A 12,055-nucleotide genomic window follows, 5' to 3' on the forward strand; every position below is an offset into this window, starting at 1 on the left:
AGGGTGGCTCCGGCTTATGTGCGGCGTGTTCCCTGGGGCCAGGGTTCCTGAGTCGGCCGTGGTTTTGGTCTGGAGGAGAAGAGGAGGACGGAGCTGGCATCAGAGGTGGGTCAAATCAGCAAGAAGCAGGACTGGCCTCCCAGTCCTCAGGAGGAGGACAGCTTTGCGGCTGGGCTGCTGGCGGGGGAGCTGCTCGGACAGGACGGCAGGGTGGGTCCCCCACTTGGACCTCGGGTGGGAGTGGGGCTGGGACTGGCAGGGGAGGGTCTTCCTTCCTCTCCTGGGACGCATGCTCTGGGAGACAGAGATGGACAGGGAGGCCTGGCGTGCTGCCGTCCACAGGGTCACAAGGAGTTGGACATGACTGGGCTACTGAACAACAGCAATAAAGGAATCAGAAGTGTGGAAACTCCGGCGCCTCCCTAATTAGCCTTTATTTCCTCCAGGTGACAGGAAGGGGAGCGGCCACCCCGCCTCTGCGGCTGTTTTGTTTTTCCCTTCTTTTCTGGTCCTCCAAGCCCACTTCCTCCACCTCCGGGGTTCCTGTATGTAAAGCAGGGACAGACATCTCTGCAGCCCTCACACCTGGCTGAGTCGTCTTCCTCCGAACCTTCTACCGGGGGTTCCCAGGAGGCGTGGTTGGCCGTGGCCCGGGGGGCTGAGGTTCAGGGGCTCAGTGGGAGGCTTTCACAGTCCCCTGACAGGCTGGACCAGCATAAGACTAGACCTGCCGTTCTTCTCTTACGATAGCTTGGGCCCCACCTACCTGTCCCTCCTCCCCTGAGCCCTTCCCTCGATAAAATGCACCACCTGTCAAATGCTCCCCAGCAAGGCGGCTGCCCCGCCCTCCGTCACACACTCAGAGAGATGACGTGACTTACACAGGGCTCCCAGCTGAGCCCAGCTTCAGATACCAGTCTAAATCCACGGTCTAGTAAACTCTATCACATTCTCATCCGGGCAGATGAGAGGGAGGCCCAAAAGGGAGGGGATATATGTATATCTATGGCTGATTCGTGTAGAGGTTTGACAGAAAACAGCAAAATTCTGTAAAGCGATTATCCTTCAGTAAAAAATAAATAATTTTTTTAAAAAGCCTGTGTCTCGGCGTCTCTGCCTCCAGTGGCCCCACTCACTGCAGTCCCATCCTCCAGGGTCCCACTGGTCCTTTACTTTCTCTCATGTCCCAGGCTTGTAGTCTTTGATAGTTTGACCAAGGGAGAATTTCAGGCTTAAAAGGCAATGCAGAAGCACGGGCCGTGTCGCCTGGGCTTCCCTGGTGGTCCAGCGGGAAAGACTTCACCTGCAAAGGCAGGAGACAAGGGTTCAGTCCCGGGTCTGGGAAGACCTAGTCTGTCAGCCGCAAATACTCCAGGAGCCGCACCTGCTGAAGGCCGCGTGCCTGGAGCCCGTGCTCTGCAAGGAGAGAAAGCAGCGACGAGAAGCCCGCAGGCTGCCGTTAGACGGGCGCGCCTGCTCACTGCAGCGAGAGAAAGCCTGCAGGCGGCCGCGGAGGCCCAACGCCACGGAAATGAATACGAGCGCACCTTCAGCACAGCCTAGTGTGAGCTTCCAAACAGTCCCTCGAGGGGTGTTTGTCCGCTGGCCAGAGCATCCGTGTGTCCCATCAGAGCGAGGAGCTCCAGCCGGCAGGATGGTTTGGCATCCCCTCCAGCAGGGTGGTGGGCGAGGGGTCCAGCGGGAGAAGGCGTGAGGGAAGTGGCCGGGCCCCCTGTGCTTCTGGTGAGTGTCCCACATAAAGGCCGCCTGCTTTCTCTTTGAAGTCGAAACCTCTTCCCCTTTTGAGATGACAGATCACAAGGCCGTTGCGCCCCAGATTGCGGTGAGTCCCCCCATCTGTGCCGCGGCGAGAGGCGGGTGATGCTCAGGTCTGAAGATGGATGCCTGAGAAGATAAGCTTTGGAAGCCCTCACTCCTCAGATTTTCCACGCCCGTCACTTCATCCCTCGCTCGTTCACTCGGCAGGCCCATAGGCCTTTCTGGAGCACCTGGCCGCTGGGGAGGCGTCCACGGGAGCCAAACAGCAGCTCCGACTCTGCGGGGCGAGCACGCTGGGGGCCGCAGACAGGAAATGTGGCCCGTGGGGAGACGAAGCAGGGCTGGAGCCCCTGTGGGTGGCCAGGGGGGCAGGTGGTCTCTCCCTGGAGCGGGCACCTCAGTGGGGAGCGTCCACCGAAGTTGTCCGGGGAGGGCACATCCTTGCAGAGAAGTCTGAAGGATAAAGGCTGAGGGATGTGCTGAGCAAACTCCAGGAAAAGGTAGGATGTCAGGGTCCCGGGTGTTAACAATGGGGGGAGAAAAAGCCTGGAGGGGGAGAGAAAGGGTGGGGGCCCAGGAGAGCCCTGTAGGTCCTGGTCAGGATGCAGGCTGGGGCCGGGGCCGCCCTGGAGGGTTTCGAACAGAATCCAGACCTGACTTAAACAGTTGTGAAAGTCCCACTGGGCTTTCCAATGAATATTCAGGACTAATTTCCTTTAGGATGGACTGGTTGGATCTCGTGGCAGTCCAAGGGACTCTCAAGAGTCTTCTCCAACACCACAGTTCAAAAGCATCAATTCTTCGGCTCTCAGCTTTCTCTATGGTCCAACTCTCACATCCATACATGACCACTGGAAAAACCATAGCTTTGACTAGACGGACCTTTGTTGGCAAAGTAATGTCCCTGCTTTTTAATATGCTGTCTAGGTTGGTCATAGCTTTCCTTCCAAGGAGCAAGCGTCTTTTAATTTCCTGGCTGCAGTCACCACCTGCAGAGATTTTGGAGCCAAAAAAATGAAGTCTTTTACCAGCAGATCTTAGAAGTAGTGATACTGGGAACCGGCAGGGAGAGCCTGGGACAAGTTTGCTAAGTCGCTCTGACAGATGTACGGGCCTTGGAATGACGGGCATTAGACTCAACCCCACCCCTGACCCAGACCTACGAATCAGCCTGCACACACCTCTCCTGCTGGGGAGGGGCATCATGTTTTACAAAGCCAACTTTATTGAGATATAATTTACACACATTCGGAGGGCGACAGAGGATGAGATGGTTGGATGGCAGCACGGATTCAACGGACACGAGCTTGGAGAAACTCCAGGAGACGGTGAGGGACTGGGGGCCTGGCGTGTCACCGTCCATGGGGTCACATAGAGTCCAACATGTCCTGGCAACTGAACAACACCAACAGAAAGCACTCACGGTCGGGACTGTTTCAGTGACCAGCGTGTCCACAACCACGGTGAGAACAGAAAATGTCCCCTCCCCTCCAAAGGTTCCCGGAGTCCTTTCCAGTCTGTCTCTGCCCCATGCCCCTCTGCTTGACTGCTGACCCACCAGCTGTCGCTGAGTCCCGGCTGATCGTTTTGCCGGGAGCTCCGTGTCTGTGAAGTCAGCCAGGGCGTCCTCTTCCTGCCTGCTGCTCGCTGAGTCCCCTTGGGCAGTGGCCTTGTAGCCGGCTGACCTGGAGGCGCTGCAGCGCTCTTCCCTGGCCTGCGTTCAGTGACATCAGCTTGGCTGCTGGACGCTGGCCAGAGTGGGATCGTTCACTCCACAGGAGTGGGCAGACCTGCTCATCAGGGCTCCATTAATCCTGGGGGGCCGCTGACAAACGCTTAAGACTCTGCCATCTGCATGCTGGTTAATAGAGCTACGTCCGGGTCAGTCTCCCGGACGCTGGCAGGAAGCTCAGCTTCCGCTGCCGCCCCTGGCCCTCCCTGTTCAGCCTGCGAGAATCCTGGGAGCTCCTCCGTGATGGCCTGCGCTGCTCCCAGAGGCACTGCTGAGGAGAAAGGGGGCTCGGATGCGTCTCCTCCCCGGGAAGGGCAGGCGCGTTTTCTGTTGTCCCTGCTTCTGTGCCTTGGAGAGCAGGCCTCGAGGTGGGGCAGAGCTGGTGCCCTGCCCTGTTGGTCTAGGACTGCGCACAGGCCAGAGGGCTTGTCAAAGGGCGCGATGCCCTCGCCGAGTGTGGGGCACTCCCTGAGCTCCTGCAGGCTTGACTTTGTCCCCAGGGCACTGAGCGGGTGGGGAGCCTTGGACTCGTCTGGTGGGGGGCTGTGAGGCTGCGGCTACTCCTCGGCGTGGGGCACCCCAGCCTGAGACCGATTTATGCCCCTTCTCCCCAGAGCCTCAGAGTTCTGGAAACCCAGAGTCCAAGAGAAGCCTTGGTGAGCCACCCTGGCAAGGTCTCCCTAGCTTGCCAGCGTGGCCTGCATTTGCGTGGCTTCCGAGAACCAAGGAGGCCTGCTTCAGGGCTCCTTACTCCTTCTGCTGAGGTGGAAGGAGACGGTCCACCTTGAAGTGACCGCATCTCCAGCGCTGTCCTTCCCCTGGCATCCGCTGTGGTCGCCTTGGATCCGCAGCAGGTCCCGTGAATTCCTCCCAGGTTCCCGGCGCTTGTATCTGCAGGAAACAGGAGCAGGTTGGTGCGATGCCCTTGCCGCTCCCGCCAAGCCCTCCGCGGCCTCAGGAGCACGGCGACTGCACCGGGAGCCCAGCACGCGGGACGGTGTCTCGGGGCTGCGGTCTCGGGGCTGGGCGAACTGCAGGGGTCAGCACCCGCAGCCACCTCACCTCCAGTTTGTCTCGTCGTCCCACGTGACCTCCGGTGCCTTTTCACCCTTTCCCACCGCAGAACAAAGGATGAGACACCAGGTAACGTGGGGCTGCCTCTAACCCTGGTCGTCCGTGTCTGGTTGGAGCACTCTGCATGTGTCTGTGGGCACGAAGCATGTTCCGCAGGATCCCTGTGAATCAAACAGCCAAAACGCGTGGCTGACCTCGAGAGCTGAGAGCCGCGTGGCCCGCACTGGGGACGGGACTCCCCTGATGCAGCCTCCAGCTTCAGCGCTCACCTGCGGCAGGCGAGTTATCTGACTGTACCGATTCTTTCCATTCATTAGAAAGTTCTCCTGAGTGAGCCGGTATCTACGGAAACTTCCCTTCTTCTACTTCTGTCTCTGCATCCGGCCCAGTTCCTGGCATAGAATTAACCCTCAGAAACTCTTTGGGGAACTGAGAACAAGACTCTGCCTTCCCCAGGTTTGTGCTTTACAGTTTGAAGACAGCTCTCGGGTTGTCCGCAGTCTTCCTGCTTTGGAACTGAACACAGAGCTTTCCCGTAAGTCCTGCCCAAGGGGCCCAGCCCATATGGCCTTCCCGACCGCACCGCCCGGCACTCCTAAGCCCCGGTGCCCAGGCCTGGAAGGAGTGACCCCTGTCTGCTCAGCACAGACACCCGTGACACAGCGCCTGAGGGGGCCTGATGGCACCAGCGCCCCCAGACATCAGGCTCCAGCATCCCTGGAGTGATGTGATGTGGTCTCACACACTCCCCCGCGGAAGGCAGACTTGTCTTCCCAACCGGTGAGCCTGCCTTGATGCACGAGGTGAAGGGACGGAGTGCCGTTCTGAGCCCAGCGCCTGAGACGTACTGTTGGCGGTGCCCCTCTCCCCGGGGGCGGCTTGGGCCTCGCCGGGGAGGACGAGAGAACACGTGGGTACATACGGACAGGCTGTCCCGGCTGAGGCCATTCTGCACGGCAGCAGCGGCTGACCTCCTGGCTGGTGCGCGAGTGGCTCAGCCACCTCGGCTGTCTGGCCGGGTCGGGAGCCGCCTGGCTCGCCTGCAGGCCTGGGAGCAATAGTAAGCAGCCAGTGTCACGTCCCACTGAGGCTCCAGTGCTGAGGTTTACAGTGTTGTTTTGCAATAGATAGTTAACACACCATATAACTAGCATCACCCAGGATTGGATTACCTATTATAGTGGCTTACATTAAACATGGGATCGGTCACATGTTCTTCCCTTGGGCTGACCTTGGGGCTCAGCTGGTAAAGAATCTGCGGGAGACCTGGGTTCCACCCCTGGGTTGGGAAAATTCCCCTGGAGAAGGGAACGGCTACCCACTGCAGTCTTCTGGCCTGGAGAGTTCCATGGACTGCACAGTCCCTGGGGTTGCAAAGAGTCGGACACGACTGAGAGACTTTCACTTTCATGATTTTTTATCATTATTTTAAAAATTTTATTTATTTTTAGGGTCTGTCTAGCCAAAGCTATGGTTTTTCCAGTAGGCATGTGCAGATGTTGGATAGTAAAGTTGGTGAGAGAGTTACTGTCCAACAGAGAGTTGGATAGTGAAGAAGGCTGAGGGCTGAAGAACTGATGCTTTCAAACTGGTGTTGGAGAAGACTCTTGAGAGTCCCTTGGATAGCAAGGAGGTCAAACCAGTCCATCCTAAAGGAAATCAACCCTTAATATTCATTGGAAGGACTGATGCTGAAGCTGAAGCTCCAGTACTTTGGCCACATGATGCGAAGAGCTGACTCACTGAAAAAAAAAAAAAAGCAGATACTGGGAAAGATTGAAGGCGGGAGGAGGAGGGGTGACAGAGGCTGAGATGGTTGGACGGCATCAGCGACTCACTGGACACGAGTTTGAAAAAATTCTGGGAGATAGTGAAGGACAGAGAAGCTTGGCGTGCTGCAGTCCACAGGGTCTCAAAGAATTGGATACGACTCAGCGACTGAATAACAATTTTTAATTGGAGGATAATTGCTTTACATTTATTTGAGCAGTTACATTTATTTGATAACTTTTACATACATTGGTTTCTTGACTTGCAGTGGAACATCAGAAGTGTGGTTAGTCTGAATTGAGATGTGCTATAAATATCCAACGCACATATGCTTTTGAAGACTTAGTACAAAAATGATAAAATATTCCATTAATTTTTATATTGGTTACATGTTGGAATAATTATATTTTGGATATATAATATAATATATATAATTATATTTTGGATATATTTTGGAGTTATAAATTTAAAAATATTTTTTTTGATGTGGACCATTTTTTAAGGCTTTGTTGAATTTGTTACACTACTGCTTCTCTTTTATAGTTTGGTTTTTTGGCCACAAGGCATGTGAGAGCTTCGTTTCTCAACCAGGGATTGAGCTGACACACCCCGCAGTGGAAGGCAAAGCCTTAACCACTGGACCACTAGGGAAGTCCCTCGAATTAAAAATGTTGAAGATTGCTTTTCCCAGTTTCCTTTGACCTTTTTAAGGGTGACTACTAGAAAGATTTAGACTACATATGTGACTCACATCGTATCTCTACCAGATATCATTGAAGACTGCGGCCTGCAGCCCACATGTTTATCATTTTCCTCTGTGTCTTGTTGCTTTCAGTGCAGAATTCCAACCACATGAAACAATATAAAATCTTGAGCATTATCTACATTAGTAGTCACCCATCTCAGATCTTACAATTCAGCAAATTCTATGCGTTTCTTTCCTACTTGTATCCAAGTCACAGATTGAAACTAATGCTGAGTGAAAGATCAGGGTACCCCATAGCATGTCACTAATCAACTGTTTCCACACTGAAAAAAATGATTCCCACTTTCTAGTCACACATGGTGATTCAATCAGCCAAGAATCTGTCTAAGAGTAGCATTCATTCAGCCTACATTTTACCAGTTCAGTCAGAAGGATATTCGAACGTTTTGCTAACATCAAGGTGTATTTGAGAAAATCAGGATGTGCAGGAAGTAAGATCAAGGTCTGCAGAGTGGGAGGTGTTTCCTGACGAGCCAGCCCAGGAGTGTTTCCCAGCGCCCCGGCACAGGAGCGGGTTGAGAAAGACCACAGGGCAGGAGACGGCACAGGCGGGGACGTTGGAGATTCCCAACTCCCGTTCTTTCGCAGGCACTCCAGAGACACAGCTACTCGGGGGGCAGTTCCCTTGGAAATGGGTACAGAGACTGGCTGAGGGATGCCTGTTCTTTAGGTAAATGAGAACATGCCCACTTCTGATTTGGGAGGAAAGGCGAGACCCTCTGGCCTTTGGTCCTGGGCCATACGCTCTGGAGGGAGCTCCCACCTCCCACCTTCCCCACGAGGAGCAAAAGGGTTAGATTCCGCATCTAGTGCCCCAGCTTTCAACACTCCCATCGGAAGGCCAGGCCCCCAAATCAGCTCACTCTGAAAGTCAGCAGGACCTGTGCCCTTGAGACCCAAGCAGTTCTTAATGGGTGAGCAAGGACTCACCTGGCTGTTCACCCGGGCTGAGCACAGAGATCAAGAGAGGAGTAAAGGCCCAAGGGAATAAAAAGCAACCAGGAAATAATTAATGAATGATGGCAGTAAGTCCATATTCATTGATGGTTACTTTAAATGTGAATGGATTAGACTCTTCCATCGAAAGACAGAGTGACTGAATGGATTAAGAAAAATAAGGTCCAACTGTATGCTGCTTCTAAGAGACTCATCTCAGCTTTAAGGACAGAAGTAGGGTGAAAGTGAAGGGACAGAAAAAGATATTACATGTGAATGAAAACTTAAAAACAGAGGGTTTTATATATACATATGTCAGAAAAAATAGACATCAAGCCAAAGATTTCAGTGAGATAGAAGAGTCGTTACATAATGATAAAGGAGTCCGTTTATCAAGAGGATATGACAGCTGTAACTACTTATGCATCTGACATGGAACAACTAAATACATAAAGCAGATATTAACAGATCTGAAAGGAGAAATAGGGAACAATACAATAATACCAGGCAGCACAGATACTATTAACACTAGCAATGCCTCACTTTTAACAACAAATAGATCATCCGGACAGAAAATCAATCAATGAATATTGTACTTAAACTACATCTTAGACCTGGTGGACCCAAAGGACATATATATCTATATATCGATAGACCATTTCATCCAATGGCACCAGAATACACGTTCTTCTCAAGTACACATGGAGCTGCTTCAGGATAGATAAATCCACAAGAAAAGTCAGCAAGTTAAGAAGATTGAAGTTGCCTCAAGTATCTTCTCCAACCACAGTGAAATGAAACTGTAACTCAATGACAAGAAGGAAATGGAGGATTCACAAATATATGGAGATTAAATAGCAGGCTACTGAGCAAGAAATGGGTCAAAGGAGAATTTAAAAAAAGACATTTTAAAGTGTTTAGAGAAAAATGAAAATGGAAGCGCAGCATTCCGAAATGTCCATGATTTGCAAGAGAGGCTCTAAGGGGGAAGTTTATAGCAGCAAAATGTGCATTAAGAAAAAAGACATGATTTCCCAGTGATAAGAGAACAGACTGTACGATTTCAGCCCTTAGACCATGAGCTTTTTGCACCTCGTTTTATGTCCCTGGATATGTTTCACTGTCTCCTAGTTTATCGTCTAGGAGAGAAGGCGATGGCCCCCCACTCCAGCACTCTTGCCTGGAAAATCCCATGGACGGAGGAGCCTGGTAGGCTGCAGTCCATGGGGTCGCTAAGAGTCGGGCACGGCTGAGTGACTTCACTTTCACTTTTTACTTTCATGCATTGGAGAAGGAAATGGCAACCCACTCTGGTGTTCTTGCCTGGAGAATCCCAGGGACAGAGGAGCCTAGTGGGCTGCTGTCTATGGGGTCGCACAGAGTCGGACACGACTGAAGCGACTTAACAGCCAGCAGCAGTTTATAGTCTGTGGAAACTCGAATAGAATTTGAATCCCACTGCTGCATGAAAATTGTGTAAATCTTGATTATGTTGAATTGGTTCATAGTGCTTCTCAGGCTTGCTAGATCCTTCTACGTCTCTGTACAGTTATCCTATTAACTTTGAGTCCTTGATATTGAAACTCCAACTAAAAATCTTAATTTATCTACTTTAAAAATAATTGTACCCAGATGGCCATCAACAGACAAATGGATAAGAAAGCTGTGGTACATATACACAACGGAATGGGACTCAGCCATGAAACGGGCTGCATTTGACTCAGTTCTAATGAGGCGGATGGACTTACAGCCTAGTACACGAGTGAAGTGAATCAGAAAGAGAGACAAATAGTATATATTAATACACACACGTATGTGGGATCTAGGAAGGTGGTGCTGATGCGCCTATGTGCAGGGCAGCGATGGAGGCGGAGACACAGACGACAGGCCCGCAACACGGAGGGCGGAAGGAGAGGGCGGGGCCATCTGATGAAGCCGCGGGGGAGGGAGCCGTGCATCACCACACGTGAGGACAGCTGGCGGGAATTTGCTGCCTGATGCAGGGAATTCAAATCCCGGGCTCTGTGACAACCTGGAGGGGTGCGATGGGGTGGGAGGTGGGAGGGAGGTTCCAGAGGGAGGGGACATAATGTATCAGTTCAGTTCAGTCGCTCAGTCGTGTCCCACTCTTTGCAACCCCATGAACCGCCACATGCCAGGCCTCCCTGTCTGTCACCAACTCCCAGAGTCCACCCAACCCATGTCCATTGAGTAGGTGATGCCATCCAACCATCTCATCCTCCGTCATCCCCTTCTCCTCCTGCCCTCAATCCCTCCCAGCATCAGTGGCTTTTCAAATGAGTCAGCTCTTTGCATCAGGTGGCCAAAGTATTGGAATTTCAGCTTCAGCATCAGTCCCTCCAATAAACATTCAGGCTGCTCTCCTTTAGAATGGACTGGTTGGATCTCCTTGCAGTCCAAGGGACTCTCAAGAGTATTCTCCAACACCATAGTTCAAAAGCATCAATTCTTCGTCACTCAGCTTTCTGTATGGTCCAACTCTCACATCCATACATGACCACTGGAAAAAATATGTATACCTATGGCCAATTCATATTGATAAGTGGCAGAAACTAACACCACATTATAAGGCAGTTATCCTCCAATTAAAAATAAATAAAATTTTAAAAATCATAATATGCAGTGAATTACATGTAACTTTATTCTGTGTTTTCCAAGTCTCCTGTAAATGTGTTACCATACTTTCATAACTTAAACTATTTAAAAAAAGAAATATTTAAAGTAAACAACTAAATTTACACCTCAAAGAACTTTACACCTCAAGGAACTTTACATCTCAAGCAGAATAAACTAAGCCCAAATTTAGTAGAAGGAAGGAAATAAAGATCGGACCAGACACGAATTAAATAGAGACTACAAAGATCAGATAGCTTCACTGATGAATTCTACCAGACATTCAGAGAAGAATTAACACCAATCCTCCTCAGACTCTTCCAAAAAATAGAAACAGGAAGAAATGCTTCCAAATTGATTTTATGAGACCAACATTACCCTGATACCAAAACCAGAAAAAGGCATTACAAGAAAAGAAATCACAGGCCAATATCCTAGCTTAATACAGATGCAAAAATCCTCAGTAAAATACAAGAAAAGTCATTTAAAGAATACTTTGAATAGATTACACACCATGATCAAGTGGGATTTTTTCAGTAATGCAACAATGGCTAAACATTGACAGGTTAATTATTGTGATTCATCACATTAGCAAAAATGAATGATAAAGACAATATTGTCACCTCAATTGATGCAGAGCAAACATTTGACAAAATTCAACATACTTTTACAACAAAAATTCTCATCCAACTAGGTACAGAGGTACTGTATCTCAACATAATAAAGGCCAGGTATGAAAAGCCTACAGCTAACATCATACTCATCGGTGAAACGCTGAAAGCTTTATCTCAAAGATCAGGAGCAAGAAAGGTTGTCCATTCTCACCACTTTTATTCAGCATAGTACTGGAAGTCCTAGTCAGAGCAATTAGGCAAGAAAAAGAAATAAAAGACATCCGATCAAAAAAGAGGAAGGAAAATGGTTTCCACCTGCAGACAACATGAAATTAGACAGAGAAAACCTACAAGAGTCTGCGAAAATAAAAGAAAGAAAAATGGTTAGCACTAAAAATGCCGTGACCGCACCCTCCCCCTTGGGTAAGCGTGCTGTCTCCATCCCTCCTGCAGAGGCTGCAGGTGCAGCCAGTTCAGAAACAGAATGAACCTATGAGCAGGTCAGGGTGCGGTGGGGGTGGGGGGGAAGCAGTTACCATCCTAGACGTGTCCTGCAAATGGGGCTGCGACGCAGAGACTCGGGCAGCTGGGATGGGCTGGGTCTGCCACCAAGAGCAGTGCGGGCAGAGGAAGCCAGCCTGGGAGCAGGACGGCCCAGAAAGGGCCTGCGGCGTAGGGCCCTGCTGTCAATGGTGGCAACCAGCACGCCGGGGTTTGCTTGGTTAAAACCACGACCCCCAGGAAGTGAGT

General features: G+C 50.8%; 2 long non-coding RNA genes across 2 annotated transcripts; one reads left to right on the top strand and one right to left on the bottom strand.

Moving 5' to 3' along the window:
• Positions 1–1,095, top strand: LOC138445415 (uncharacterized). Its single transcript, XR_011258862.1, has 2 exons — positions 1–105; positions 447–1,095. It is a non-coding gene; the product is annotated as an uncharacterized lncRNA (long non-coding RNA).
• A 1,889-nt stretch (positions 1,096–2,984) lies between these two features.
• Positions 2,985–12,055, bottom strand: LOC138445414 (uncharacterized). Its single transcript, XR_011258861.1, has 4 exons — positions 11,842–12,055; positions 4,855–4,977; positions 4,574–4,746; positions 2,985–4,402 (listed from the first exon to the last, which is right to left on the bottom strand). It is a non-coding gene; the product is annotated as an uncharacterized lncRNA (long non-coding RNA).

This window comes from Ovis canadensis, chromosome 8, assembly GCF_042477335.2.
Source record: "Ovis canadensis isolate MfBH-ARS-UI-01 breed Bighorn chromosome 8, ARS-UI_OviCan_v2, whole genome shotgun sequence".
In the NCBI taxonomy this organism is placed as follows: domain Eukaryota; kingdom Metazoa; phylum Chordata; class Mammalia; order Artiodactyla; family Bovidae; genus Ovis; species Ovis canadensis.